The sequence below is a fragment of the Astatotilapia calliptera genome, chromosome 12, assembly GCF_964374335.1.
Source record: "Astatotilapia calliptera chromosome 12, fAstCal68.1, whole genome shotgun sequence".
In the NCBI taxonomy this organism is placed as follows: domain Eukaryota; kingdom Metazoa; phylum Chordata; class Actinopteri; order Cichliformes; family Cichlidae; genus Astatotilapia; species Astatotilapia calliptera.
Window position 1 is genome coordinate 23,548,805 of NC_137433.1, and position 15,874 is coordinate 23,564,678.

Consider the following 15,874-nt stretch of genomic DNA (forward strand, 5'->3'; position numbering starts at 1 on the left):
CATGCTTTCAATTGTGTAATTTAAGTGATCTAGTAGCTCTGTTTTGGAAGTTCAGTTCATGCCAGAAAAGTGTTTTGGAGTTTGTACGTGTTTTGTCTCTAGGGGCCACCGCATTTATATATATAAACATATATAAATAAAACCACTTCTTTTTTTTACATTAGTAATTCCTTTTGTGCATAATTTTATATTATTGTTAATAATAAATTAATTAAAGCAACAAAACAACCTGAAGAGCCGGTTTGGAGCCCAAAGAGCCGGCTCTTTTTAGTGAGTCGAGCCGAAAGAGCCGGTTCTCTAAAAAGAGCCGGAAATCCCATCACTAAAACAGACTGTTCCAATAGTGACGCTTGTTTTTAAAATGAGCTGACTGTAGTGCTACTGCACTTCTGCTACCTAAACACAAAATTTACCACACGGGACCCAGGGGTTTGAAAGCAATGACCTGGACTTTATTTTGTCCCGAGGTATCCTTTCTGACTCATAGTGAGGAAACCCAAGTATGGCAGAAATGTTCTGAAATGTTTTAGCTGTCAGTCTGCACAAACACAAACGCCCACTGTCCCTCTTTCTTCATGTGATGTTGGTGCAAATGTTTATGGATTGCAGCTTTGTTTATTCCTTGATATTAAGATAAAGCTAACTAAATGTGTGGCCTTGCAATAATCTATGGCAGAAGCCACTCAGCATGGTCGCAAAAAACATCATCCCTCTTTCCAGCCATTCATCCAGATAGTCTGAATTCTATTTTAAAGTTTGGTTAAAGTAATTCAACACCAAATTCAGCAGTAAAACATTTTATACACAGTCATTCACAGTGATCTAGACGAATGATGCTTTTCATAGAAATTCAAGAATATTTGCATTTGAAAAATCTGTGCATTACTATAGTACCAGTAGATACACCAGAGAAGAATTTGCTATCAAGCACATTCAATTGATGTTTTGCTGCTTTGATTTCTACATAGCTAAACTACAACAAAGCTACAACTCGTTGGTCCAGGTTTTTGCAGATTACTTATAGTTTTTTTTAAAGAAATGAAAGTGGTCAAGATACCTAACGGGAAACTATGTTCCCCTCGAGGTACATATTTTAGTCAAATACAAACATGTGAGCACACAACTCAGATCACAAGAGGAAATGCTTGGAGAGGTTTCAGACTGTAATATTCATTCATAACATAATGAAGCAGACAGAAAGGCATGAAGCAAACAGAGTTATTGGCAACATTGGAATCCCACTAGAATACCTTAATAACCATCATTACCTTGTAAGAAACAGACAATTATATTTGAAATACAGTAAAAGTTTGTCTGTGCTGTTATTATACACCTCTGGAATGCCCTGGGCCTCAGAAACACTGAACAGATCCATAATGTCTTCACAGACAGTCTGGAACAGAGTTCATCTCTACTCCACAAGACTGGTTCCAGAACCTGTTGTAAAGGCTCACCTTCTAGCACATTCACTTCACCAGATGCACCTTGTTTCTTTTCCTCACCTTTGATTGGGTGTGGTGCTTGGCCTTAATTGCACTCACCTGTCACTCGTTATATAAGGACTGCACTCACCTACCCCTCACTCTTTCTTCACTCCCACATGGGGCGGCAGCTGAGGTGAGTTTCTCTTTGAGTCTCCTGAGTTCATGTATCATTTTGAGTTACTTAAATCGTACTTTATGTCCTTTTTAGAGAGAGCAGTCCATGTGTGTCTTTCTTTACTTCCTCCTTTGTCTTATTGATTTGGAGAATAAAAGGAAAACCCTGAGAATAATTAGATGACTGCTTATTCTTATTCTAACCGGATGAGCCCATGATGCTGATTGCTTAAGCCCTGAACCTACCTTCCTTCAAAACATGGTCCTCCGAGCCGGAGCAGTATTAGCGTCATGGATTCAAAGCAGCCATTGACTGAAGGTTTGAGAAGATCCAGTCGTGATAGTCGACCTCCTGCCTACTTGCAGCAGTATGACGTTCAGTATCCTGGAGCTAGAAGAGCTACATGTGAGACAGAGTCAAACAGAATGCCAACACAGTGACAAAGACACACATGGGCTGCAAGATCCTGTCGGAGAGTCAGAAAGACAACCAGAGACATCCCCTGCTCCTTTACCCACCAATCAAGATGAGGTGATGAGGGAACTCCTGATGACAATGAGGGAGATTAGGCAACTCATGATTCAGTTATCTCCTCCCCATTCTCGCAGTTCCTCCAGATCTTCAATTCACACTGTCTCTGATGAAAGCAAATCCTCTGTTTGCGGTTTACAAGCCATTCCCCAAACACATCAGCAACATGAGCAGTTCCCAGTGATTGATCCAGCAACATGTCAATCACCCTCTCAGCCCCCCCAGGTTAGCCGTCACTCTGGTGCAGTTCTGGCTGCTAGCCCTTCTTTCCCTAATTCAACAATATTAGATGCTGCAGTTCCTTCAAGTGGTTTGCCTAGACCAGTTTTTCCTACACCAGATGAGACTCCTTTTAATTTCCTGGCCACACCACTGCAAGGTCCCCACCAGATTTCATGTGTTCAACCTGCTGTTCCTCTAGATAAAGACCCCGCTCAACCTCTCGTTTGCATTCCAGAACCAAGGCAGCACCCTCCTGTAAAGCAGCAACCAGCTACATCTGATGGTTTGCATGCACAAAAACCTTCGGTACCCATTACTGCTAGTTCTAGTCACCCTGTTAGCACTAGAACACATGTGTATAAACTTGAGGGTCCTTCTTTCCCAGACCTTACCAGAGAAGATAAAATCCAGTATAGGCTGTTACGAATGGCCCTTACTAACCTGCTTGACCCTCATGAGACAGAGCATTTCAAATATCATGTCCTTCTTGATCATCTGAAAGTAGACAAAGCTAAACGGTTAGCTATTTCCTTTTCCTATGCTCCTGACCCATACACTCAAGCCATCAAAGCTCTTGATGAGCGTTATGGGCAACCAAGACAGCTAGCATTGAAAGAGCTACGAATATACTGGAGCTTCCTCCTATCAGAGCAGGTGATGGTCGGACTCTGGATAACTTTGCTCTTCGTGTGCAAGCTTTAGTTAGGTTGCTTAGCACTATGGGTGATCAAGGACAGACAGAACTAAATTGTGGCTCCCATGTCGATCGCCTACTTGAAAAGTTGCCCGCAGAGCATTCCAGTCGCTTCAAACGGCACATTTACAGGGAACAAGGAGATATGATGTATGACTTACCTTTGTTCTCATCCTGGTTGCAAATTGAATGCAAGTGTCAACCAAGAAAGGACAGTCCTGTTTCATCCTTTAACCAGCCACGACCAGCCCATAAGTACACCTCTCCACTCACAACAATATTACATGGGACAAATGCATCCGATCCTGTACAGGCGGCACAACCCATCATAATGACTAAGGCAAGATGTGCATATTGCTGCTCACCTGAACACCACATTAGCAAGTGCCCTGAGTTCATTAACAAGACAAAGGATGAGAAAATAAACTGGATAAAGAGAAACAAACGGTGTTGGCGTTGTGCTAGGACTCATCAGGATGCAAAGTGTGACCTGAGGAAAGCATGTGCCACCTGTATGGAACTACATCTACAGATCCTATGTGAGGTGAATCAGAGACCTAAAACTGAAACTAATCCTGTAGTGAGGACACTACACTTTGATAGACCTAGTGATTGTCCCAGTGTCCTTTTAAAGGTTGTGAAAGTGCTCCTGCGAAACGGCAAAAGAGCCCTTGAAACATGTGCAATACTTGACGATGGCTCCCAACGTACCATGCTTCTGACATCTGCAGCTAAGCATCTCCACCTAACTGGGAAAGCTGAAAAATTATCACTCAGAACTGTCCATCAAGAAGTTGAAACTATTAAAGGTTCTTCTGTAAGTTTCCAGATTTCTCCCATCGCACATCCAGAGAAAACTTACACAATTAACAATGCCTTCGCTACAAGTCACTTAGCACTTTCAGACCACACCTACCCCGTATCCTCTCTTCAACGGAGATACAAGCATCTTCAAGGTATCCCATTAACCTTTACTAACAAAGCAGCTCCACTACTGCTCATAGGCTCTGATCATACCCACCTTATTACGCCTATTGCACCAGTTAGACATGGACCATTTGGATCTCCTGCAGCAGTCAAAACCCGCTTAGGATGGACACTCCAAGGTCCAATCACAGACTTCCAACCCCAGAGCAGTTCCACGCATGCCCAATGTTTATTCACATCTTTCAGTTCAGGTTCAGGAGAACCGCTCCAGCACATCCTTGTGTCCGCTGATGGCTCTGAATTCATTCAGCCACCTCATACTCTACCATCAGCAGTACCTATGTCGTCACCGGCAGTGCCACTATCACCAGTTCCACCGCCTGTGGCTGCCATTCCGCCAGTGGTCAGGGCGCTGCCTGCTCCTGCATCACCTGGTCCTGCCTCTGCCAAGCCCCGTACATTGCCCCCAGCACCTGCAAAACTGCCCAACGGTCTGCAGGTCTGGGCCTGCCGCTGCATCCCACGTGGTTGCCATTTGGACCTGCTTTGCCGCCACCGCTGGCTACATGGTCGGCCCCCTGAACTGTCTGGCCTGCATTGTCGACCTCTAGGTCGACCCCCTGAACCTATAGTAGACCTGTAGCATGTCTGATTCCTCTGCCCCCGCTTTGTGAAAAGGAGCATCTCTAATCCTTTGAACATATTTCTCAGTAGAAATATGGGGGCGGCTGTTGTAAAGGCTCACCTTCTAGCACATTCACTTCACCAGATGCACCTTGTTTCTTTTCCTCACCTTTGATTGGGTGTGGTGCTTGGCCTTAATTGCACTCACCTGTCACTCGTTATATAAGGACTGCACTCACCTACCCCTCACTCTTTCTTCACTCCCACATGGGGCGGCAGCTGAGGTGAGTTTCTCTTTGAGTCTCCTGAGTTCATGTATCATTTTGAGTTACTTAAATCGTACTTTATGTCCTTTTTAGAGAGAGCAGTCCATGTGTCTTTCTTTCCTTCCTTCTTTGCCTTATTGATTTGGAGAATAAAAGGAAAACCCTGAGAATAATTAGATGACTGCTTATTCTTATTCTAACCGGATGAGCCCATGATGCTGATTGCTTAAGCCCTGAACCTTCCTTCCTTCAAAACAAGAACCCAAGCTATGTGATGATGTGAGCCAGTGTCTCTCAATATCAACAACTAGCTCTTTTGCCACCAGACAGCTCCATATATCCAAAGCAGCTTTCAGTAACTGGGTAATTGATTGCTAAGGCCTCTTCTTTTGTATCCCTCCTGCATGCAGGTGGTGTCCACTGGAGGGGTGGCCCATGAGACTCATTCAGGCTGAGCCTGCCTGAACCCCATGGGCGAAGGCCGAACCATCAGATGTTACCCAATCCAGTCAAGATAACACAGTTCAGTGTTGACTTTTCCATTGAAAGTCTTATATTGGGGACATATTTCAGTCAAAAAGGATACACTTCAGGGTACACCTGCTTTTTGATTGGCATGTCATTACCACATGAGCATTCAGTGTCACTCAGTTCTCTCTTCTCACATCCAGGTTCAAAACATCAAGACAGTGATTGCAAAAATGTTCAGATTGAAACTTCCAAACAAGACTTACTGACCACTCAGTGGCACCACAGCACCTGGGTCCTTCTACATCTGTGTAAAGACTATGTGATAAACTGAAGAAAAATATATGCTCAGCTCCACTTTCACTAGGTGTGGCTATATGATAAATTGTACATTAATAAAATATAAGCATGATAATGATCGTTTTTGTTGAGACTTTCAGGGAGGTTTTGATTCCGCTTTATATACACAAATGTAAATCAGTGGAAGCAGTGGAGTTTTTATCGATACAGTTATATTGGAAGGTAAGAAATATTTCTGGAAAAACAGAGCATTTAAGATCATAAATAAAGGTCAGTGACTGATATTTGCAGCTTATGTAAAATGACTTGGAACAGAAGCAATAATGACCAAAGGGAACAGATAACAGAGATGGGACAAGAACTGATGTCACAGTTCCCCATTTGCATTCCTACATTTTGTTGTTTTTTGTTTTTTTGTTTTTTTTGAGGGGGCGGGTTATATACTCAAAATAAACTATAATGGTAGTTCATTAACTTCAGTAACTGGTTTGATATAAAATGTCAATGTTTCACTACAGCCCTCACATGAGGGCTTTGGTTACACTTTGCTCACACTTTAGTCACAGTGTAGAACTGCTTTTCCTAATTATTGTGAAAGCACACTGGATGGCTGAATGTTGTCTGTCTGCGACACAAAGTCGTGACAGGGAGTAATACCATACCAAAACTTTTGCTCTCTCCTCATTAAGCCTCAAGTCATCTGGAATGACTTACACTATTCCCAGTGCTCACCACAGAGAAACCACATGGCATCTGTCACACAGCTAACCGAACAGGGAACAACAAACAACAGCCTCCTTTGTTGTCACAGGGCAAAGCTGGTTGGCTGGACCAAAGAGCTGAATTTGTAAAGTGAAGAAAGAAAACAAGAATCAGTGCCATGACATAAAATGCAGAATTAAAAGAGAAACACATAATTGTGGCAAATTTCTGGAGTCTGGATTCTCTCTTGTGTGTATACAAATGTCTTCATTATCATGACTGTGGGTTTTTGTGTGCTTTGTTTACAGTCCAGCATCTGCAAAACCCACCTTAAATGGGGGTTTTTTGATACTGATTGATAAAATTTTTGTTGTTTGAGGGTTTAACTTTTTTTGGTTTCTGAGCTGGGATGTGCCAGAAAAACGGAACAGTATTGGTTGGAACGGGTTTCATCGTGTAATATTTTCACAAATCTTCTAACATCTTGTTTCATCACGAATCACTGCTTTCTTTAGGTAACTGCAGCACCTCAAACACTCCAATTAGTGGTCTCATCTTAGTTCTCTTAAACAAATTATTGGAGGAATGTGGATGAAAATAGATTTACTCCTGATCTGATGATTCACTGAAGAAGCCATGTGTTTTAATGGCATCTTGTGTTTTTCTGGGATTAAAGTGAAGAATCGTATAATGTCAGGAATAGCAGGAGAAGCATTGTTTATTAATAATCCATTGAACAAAGAGGAAACAGTGATCATCCATGCTTTCTCTTATCAATTGGCTACACAAAGAGTTGGAGTTTTTGAAGGACAGAAAAACAAGTTCGATTATTTGGTAACTTTAGAAGTAAGTGATGTCATGAGCAAGCTGCTTGCTTATTTAGATCTGATGTCAAAAGCGCTTAGATTTTTACTCACTCATTCACGCACTGGTATTTTATACACAAGCACATATAAATCATGCCTTCAGCCTCAGCATCAGTTATCGTGTAATTCTATCTGGTTCTGGCTGAACTACCGGGCCAGTAGTTTCAGATGGGAGTGGTCCGGTCCCAAGGGGGTGATGTATCCAGGACAGGTTATAAGATCTTCAGTCTACAGTGGCCCTCTAGGGACACACCGAACTGGGGCCACATTGTTCAGCGGCATCATTGTGCACAAGGGTTTCCCATGGATCAAATGTTACAGACTTCAAACCCAGGGGTCTCAGCGCACTCATAGTTGTTCAGATGGGAGGCGAAGACGTTCACACACCGTTTCTCACTGATCTCAATAAGGCCACACTGGATGTTGTCCCAGTGGTTTGTCAACAGGATGCAGAGGAGAAGTGTGATGGTAGGGAGTCATAACATGCTAGGCATACAGATAAGAACACTTGGAGAGAGTGTTTAATTACAGCATAAGAGAAGAAGAAGTCTCGACACTCAGTAATAGTAGCAGACATGCCATGGAAACAGCATTTCAGTATTTGGCACACGGATAAAGAGGACTGCAAACGAGGCAATGCTTCCACATAGCAAAAAATGAGGCAGCAGTGTACAGATGAAGAAATTGGAGACTAGTACATCTTGTACTCGTCCCTAGGGTGATGCGTTTTCATAGATAAGAACATTTTGAAGACTGCGTGCATTTAATTATGTGCTAGTCAGCCGTGGTGGAGTTTCTGAGCAAGTTTACATTTAGTAGGAAAGTCAATTTTATGCTACATTTCTTTATATTGTAATAGGAAAATGGGAAATCGGTGTAGCCATGTATTGAAACATGTGCAAAGATACATGAAAATACAGTAAATAAGGCAAAAAATAAGTTTGTACAATTCCAACAAGCTTGAAGGTCAATATTTGATACGACCACCTTTATAAAGACCTGGATGGCCGCTAACTTTCTGCTTCTTAATTCAGATAAAACTGAGGTTATTTTACTCGGCCCTGAAAATCTTAGAAATATGGTATCTAATCAGATTCTTACTCTGGATGGCATTACCTTGGCCTCCAGTAACGCGGTGAGGAACCTTGGAGTCATTTTTGACCAGGACATGTCCTTCAACGCACATATTAAACAAATATGTAAGACTGCTTTCTTCCATTTGCGCAACATCTCTAAAATTAGAAATATCCTGTCTCAGAGTGACGCTGAAAAACTAGTTCATGCATTTATTACTTCCAGGCTGGACTACTGTAATTCATTATTATCAGGATGTCCAAAAAACTCACTGAAAAGCCTTCAGCTAATCCAAAATGCTGCAGCAAGAGTCCTGACAGGGACTAGAAAGAGAGAGCATATTTCTCCTGTTTTGGCTTCCCTTCATTGGCTTCCTGTTAAATCCAGAATTGAATTCAAAATCCTGCTCCTCACATACAAGGTCTTAAATAATCAGGCCCCATCTTATCTTAATGACCTTGTAGTACCATATCACCCTATTAGAGCGCTCCGCTCTCGCTCTGCAGGCCTACTTGTTGTTCCTAGAGTATTTAAAAGTAGAATGGGAGGGAGAGCCTTCAGTTTTCAGGCCCCTCTTCTGTGGAACCAGCTTCCAGTTTGGATTCGGGAGACAGACACTATCTCTACTTTTAAGATTAGGCTTAAAACTTTCCTTTTTTCTAAAGCATATAGTTAGGGCTGGACCAGGTGACCCTGAATCCTCCCTTAGTTATGCTGCAATAGCCATAGGCTGCCGGGGGATTCCCATGATGCATTGAGTTTTTCCTTTCCAGTCACCTTTCTCACTCACTATGTATTAATAGACCTCTCTGCATTGAATCATATCTGTTATTAACCTCTGTCTCTCTTCCACAGCATGTCTTTATCCTGTCTTCCTTCTCTCACCCCAACCGGTCGCAGCAGATGGCCGCCCCTCCCTGAGCCTGGTTCTGCCGGAGGTTTCTTCCTGTTAAAAGGGAGTTTTTCCTTCCCACTGTCGCCAAAGTGCTTGCTCATAGGGGGTCATATGATTGTTGGGTTTTTCTCTGTATCTATGAAGCGCCTTGAGGCGACTTATGTTGTGATTTGGCGCTATATAAATAAAATTGAATTGAATTGAATTGAATTGAATTCTTCTTAACTCTCTTCGGCAAACTTTCTAGTAATTGCATTAAGTAGTCTTCAGGAATAGTTTTCGAGTCCTCTTGAAGGACATTCAAAGCTCTTCTTTGGATGCTCACTGACTTTCATTCCGTTCTTTGTCAAGATGATCCCACAATGCTTCAAATGTTGAGGTCCAGGCTCTGGGGATGCCAATCCATGAATGTTCTATGGTGTGTTTTTTCTACCCTGGTATAATTTTACTGTATCATTCTTAAGATCACTGCTTTAACTGACGCTTTGAAGCAATCGGATGCTTTCCACATGGTGTTGTGTGGTGGATCAAAATCTGATGATGCTTTTCATAGTTTCATAAACTTATTTCCCTTCCTTTAGAATAGCTTCCACCCTTCCACTGAGACCATTTCTGCTGAGGCTTCAGTGAACAGATGACTCAACTGAAGGACCTTCTGCATCTCTCAGGTCCTGTGTCAGGTTTTTCCTACATTTTCTCCATTTCTTAACCACATCAAGACTTTGACACAGCATTTATATTATATAAAGTTGTATTTAAAGTTAGAACATTTATGGTTAACCCTACTTTGACCCACTGTAATGTTAAAATGATAGTTACACATTAAGCCAGAAAATGATAAACCTTATCAACTAAAAATGTCACGCCCGGTGTGGCAGACGTGTGGAGTCGTAGAAAGGATCCAAAAGGCGGCAGCTCTGGTGCAGGTGAGTATTTATTTACAGGAGTGGGTACAAACAGCAATGGTGGGTGAACATGAAACCGGAAACCTAAACTGGGTAAAACTAACAAAACAAACCAGAAATGAAGATGCAGGGAGGTCCGGGGAAATACATACAGAGAGACGCAGGGAGACCGAGGGGAAACAACACAGACGAACCAGCAACGACTAAGACAAAAGACAAGACTTAAAAACACTCAGAGAACACAGGGAGATTACACACAGGTGGGGGACACAGCTGGAAGTGATTAACGTGACGAGACTAGGGAGGCAACTGAAAACACTCACATAAGACGCAGACCTTCAAAATAAAACAGGAAACACATACATGCAATGACACAACACAAAAACTTCACACAGACTGGGGTACACATAGGAACATGAAAACAAAACCCAGAATAATAATAACTACTAAAACATAAACACGGAGTCACAAACTCCGGATCATGACAAAAAATAAGCCTAACATAGTTAAGACCTTAAAACTTTGTGTTGCAACTTTATGTCTTTGACTTAAAAAAAAGAACAAAGGAAGGAAGACTAAAATTAATGTGTTCTGTGAGCATTAAAATTCACAAAACAAAGAAAGAAACAGAAACAAGTCAGCATGTTGTTTGTTGCCATTTTACAATAATGAAAATAACGTGACACCAAAAACTGTCATTTGTCAGCACTGTGACAAATAGGTGACTTATTGCTGCTGTTTTGTCATACTTTAACTATAGCAGCAACTCTGATGTCTCTAAATTTATGAACTTTATCATGTCTCTCTGAGTCGTGTTCAGTGTTGCATTCAAAACAAACAGCTGTGGGTTTTCTTTTACCTTCTTTCTTCAACAATTCCAACATCTTCAGCTGCAGTTTATCATTAACACTATTATTTAATCAGGAAAGGACTATATAACCAAAGTGTTGTCACTCGAGATTACAGAGCACTAAGTGAACACCAGAACTGAGTATCTAAACTATGTTCTTGTTAACGTTTGCTTCAGTGTTTTGACCAAAGTAATGTAGTTTATCATCTAGCTGACCCAGTTGCACCCATGAACTTGAGAAATTTAATTTTGTTTTTCTAATTGCTAGATTAGAGCTGCTCATTGAATGCAAACATCAGTCTGACAACGATTCAGATTTTGGGTCTTGGCTCAACCTTTAAAATCCTCCAAAATAAAGTGGTTCTCAAAATTGTCAGTAGTGTCACCACACTCCACTAGTGGGGCCCAAAATCTGTTTTTCAACAATGTTTCCTGAATATCACATGCTCCTTATTAAACTACAAAAAAAGCAACCAGCAAAAGCACAACATATCTCACTAAAATGAGTAAATATGAATAAACTTGCTCGGGTGGCAGGGATATAATTTCAGTATAAGTCATTTCAAGAACACAGTGTACAAGGTTTCCCAAATAATCTGCTTACTGTTGTGCCAAAGGGTGTGACCAGAAACCTGACAAGGTTTTCAAAATTGTGTTTGAAGTTCTCAGAGATTAAAACGCCACACCCGTCTTTTGTATCAAAACCACGGGTTCATGAATTTAACCTGTGAAAGATTCAAGAGACTTGTAACAATGGGAGAAGATAATAGCATGAAGAAGAGATAACCAGTACCTCACCTCATTACATCTTCATACAGGGGGTTTGAACTGTCTTTTAGCATCACTGCATTCGTATTCCATGTTTCTGTTGAATGGTATGTATTTAGATTGCACTGAAATTTGGTGTAAAAAATAATCCTGATCGCCTGAGAAACCGTCCCCACAGTAATCACGATTGGGACTGTGTGAGCAGCAGCTTCCTGGCATTCCAATATGAAACTGTATCACCACACATACAGTGCTTTAGTTTTATTAGTTATATTCTCTTAAATTCAATTGATGTAAAATAAATGATATTTGTAGATTATTTTCTCTTATATATTTATTTATTGTTAAAATGTGTATCTGCTTGATCCTGTTTCTCTCTTTTTGCAAAGCTGAACCTTCAGAAACAAATTAACTACCTCCATCTAGTGGTGAAACAACTGCACTAACTTAATCCACCCCTGTTAGAGTTCACCCAAGGAACAATTTCTTTTGCATCTTTAAATCTAGTGGTTAAAGACATATTGGTCCGGAGCATTTTTTTTCCTCATCTAGTACGTATATAACATTGGTTTTGTTTGTGTTTTTGTTTGTTTGTTATTAAAGTAAAAACTAAACAAAAAACTGTAAAATAACAAAAACAGTACTGATTATTGCTGACAGGTCCAAAATGTGTGACGTAAAACGTTGTTAGTCTTTATAATCAGCAAATGTCCCTTCATAAGGTTAAGAAATGAGCTGCTGTGAGTAGACGAGCTGCTCATTTTAATAACCTGGTGAAAACATGATCTTATTACACATTAATAATAATTTTAATGAGTATATACATACATAACCTTAGCCTCCAGTTAGATGGTGATGCTATAATAATAATAATCAGGATAATCTCTGCCTCAGATTTGAAGAATGTATCTGATCAATGAGATTAGGACATACATATATTCTACAGTGACTGAAGGATTGAATCTCATTCAAACAGGTTTGAATGGTCATGCACCTAATTATTTTAATCCTTTTAGGATTGGGAGGGTGGGGGGGGGGGGGGGGGGTGTGACAGATGGCCTCATTAAGCACCTGCCACTGGGTTTTATCTGTGCTGTAACAGTTTGAACCAGGCCAATAAGCCTTGCACTGCAGAAACGAGACACAGGAAAATGGAGCTAACAGACAGTCTTCTAGAGGACTGGCCAGCCTCTCTGGACATTTTTGGGTCAGTTTTGTTGGATGCACTGGGTGTGACCAGAGCAATTGAAGGCTGGGCCGTTTTAGTGAATCTCACTGAACATCTGTGTCTGGATCTGCTGGGCCACATGGACTTGTTGCTGGAGCACCGAGCTGTGTGCATAAACATACTTGGACCCATGTACGCTGACGACCCTTATTTATGGTTGTACCTCCACAACTGAAACGCACTGAAAGCATTCTGTGTCGCTTTCAGTCAGCACTCTATCTGGATATAAGTACAAATGTTTCAGGGAGTAGGGTGGAGGAGAAGAGGAGCACGGGATCAGAAGAAAACATAACTGAAAAAGTGATTTGAGTTTTTCTTTTTCAAGATTCACCAAGTTTAGAGAATAATTGTCTGTGTTGCAAGAATTAAGATTTATGCATTTTTTGCCTGTGTTGCAATTAGAAGTGCATGAAAACCAACACAACTTTAACCAATGGATTTAAAAGGTAGTTTGCAAGGACAGACAGAAATTAATTTATATCATATCAGAATGCATATCTGAAAAAATATGTATGTTGGATTAAAAAATATGAAAAAGAATTGTGTCTTACTGATTTAGCAAAAGAAAAAGAAGATATCACAAGAAGATATAAAAAGAAGATAAGAAGATGTCCTGTTTTAAAATATTGCTCATTAGTCGTAGTATATCAGAAATATATCATTATAAATTACCTTTTCCTTTCAGGTCCAGCACTTTGCAATTTAATCAAAGCAAAAAAAAAAAAAAAGTTCAATCAGCCTGTGGCTGATTTTGTATATGAACCTGTGATAGATTTTGAAGTTCATATGAATTTTATTTTTCATAAATTGTATCACTCTGTTAAATTCAGAATCAGGAGTATAATAATAAGAAGCAGCATCATTTGTTTCTGTTTCATTTGTTATATTTCAGCCTGTCCTTATGTAGCTTTGTGCTATACAGAATATGCATGTCTCTGGAGACAAAAACTGTTTCTGTCTTCTACAGAACACCATTATGTTTCTCTTTCAATGCTGTGCAATCCACACGTCTTTTTATGCTGAATTATGGCCACATTATTCATATGCTTGCTTCTCTGTCCACATTCCAGCCTCTTGACTCTGTTCTGCTCTTTCCTCATCCTATATCTTGTACTAAAAAGTGGGGTGAGTGAGGTTTCCTCATAAGACACTACTGCAAAGATTTTCTGGTTATTTCTGCTATTTACTTACACAAATATTATGCAAATTGTGTTTAAGTGGCATAAAGATGAAATAAGTTGTTTTTCAGTTAAACTCATGGATGGAATTGTGTCTCAGGACTCTTTGTATCACTGAAATCAACCTTGGACACCTATGATCATTAGTTTGCCCGTTGAGCCCAATTAAAGGAAAAACCACTAAAGAAGGATGTTCCACATTATTAAGCAGACCACAATTTTCAAGCAGTATGGGAAAGAAAAAGGATCTCTCTGTTGCTGAAAAGCGTGAAATAGTTGAATGCCTTGGACATGTAATGAAAACCTTAGATATTTCACAAAAATTTAAACGTGATCACCATAATGTTAAGAGATTTCTGGCTGACTCAGAGCACACATGGGTTCGTGCAGATAAAGGGACAAAGACGAAGGTTTCTGCCAAACAAATACATCAGACTAGGGGAGCAGCTGCTAAAAGGCCATTACAAAGCAGCAAACAGATATTTGCTGGTGCCTCTGGAGCCCTGTGAACATCAAGATGTAGGATCCTCCAGAGACTTGCAATTGTGCATAAACCTTCTATTTGGGAATCCCTAACTAGGGATGGGTATCGTTTAGGTTTTAGCCAATACTGGTGCCAAACCGTTACTTGTGAAACGGTGCCGGTGCTTAAACGGTGCTCAAACGGTGCTCAAACCGGTGCTTAAAGAAAGGAGAACACAAAATTGGTCCAAAAATCTCTCATGTTTTTATTTTTAGAAGTCTCTTTTTTTCTGCAAAATGATAACCAAGTTAGCCTTTTCTGTTGATACAACATACCTCCTTTGGTTGGAACCGGTGCTTAAACAATGGAAAACACAAACTTTGACCTAAAACCTCTCATGTTTTGCTGTTGTTTTTTTTTCTTGGGGGGGGGGGGGTTGTAAAAAGATAACAATGTTAGCCTTTTTTGCAGCTATAGGGCATATATGGTATCACTCTATCAAACAAGAAGACAGCATGTAACTACAACGGTGTTTGCTAGTTCACCTTACATGCATTAATGTAATAACGTGGTTAGCCTACTCAATGTAAATTACACACGAACAACATTAAGCCACTCACTCAGAGAAGAACGGCTGCTGCTGCCATCATCATCCGTCATCACAGTATCACCTTAAAGCACTTGTTGCAGGCTGCTGAGTTTGCATCTTTTGCTGTGAAGTACAGCCAGACTTTTGAGCGCTTCGCTTTGGGCATTTTTAATCTGTAGCTCTGCTCTAAAAGAACGTATGTACCTGGGCCCGCCTACTTCCTTGGAAAGGTAAAATGATTGGCTAGAATCCAAAGTGTATGACATCGCAGGAAAAAAAAAAGCACCGAAATGTGCGCTGCTTTTCGGTCTGGTTACTACCGTTTATGTCAGAACCGGTGCACCGGATACTGGCACCCATCCCTACCCCTAACCAATACTCACAAGCAGAAACGGCTGCAGTGGGCCCAGAACTACATGACGACTAGTTTTAAAACAGTCTTGTTCACTGATGAGTGCCATACAACCGTGGATGGTCCAGATGGATGGTGGTGGCTGGTTGGTGGATGGCCACCATGTCCCAACAAGGCTGTGACATCAGCAAGGAGGTGGTGGAGTCATGTCTTGGGGCGGAATCACAGGGAGAGAGCTGGGGCCCCTGAACGTGTGAAAATGGCCACTGCAAAGTATGTGGATTTTCTGACTGACCACTTTCTTCCATGATAGAAAAAGAAGAACCATACTTTCCGCAACAAAATCATCTTCATGTTAGACAATGCACCATCT

General features: G+C 40.9%; 1 long non-coding RNA gene across 1 annotated transcript; it reads left to right on the forward strand.

The window, feature by feature from the left end:
* Positions 1-4,839: 4,839 nt before the first annotated feature.
* Positions 4,840-5,846, forward strand: LOC113033317 (uncharacterized). The gene is made up of 3 exons (XR_003274014.2): positions 4,840-4,881; positions 5,274-5,457; positions 5,535-5,846. It is a non-coding gene; the product is annotated as an uncharacterized LOC113033317 (long non-coding RNA).
* Positions 5,847-15,874: the final 10,028 nt, after the last annotated feature.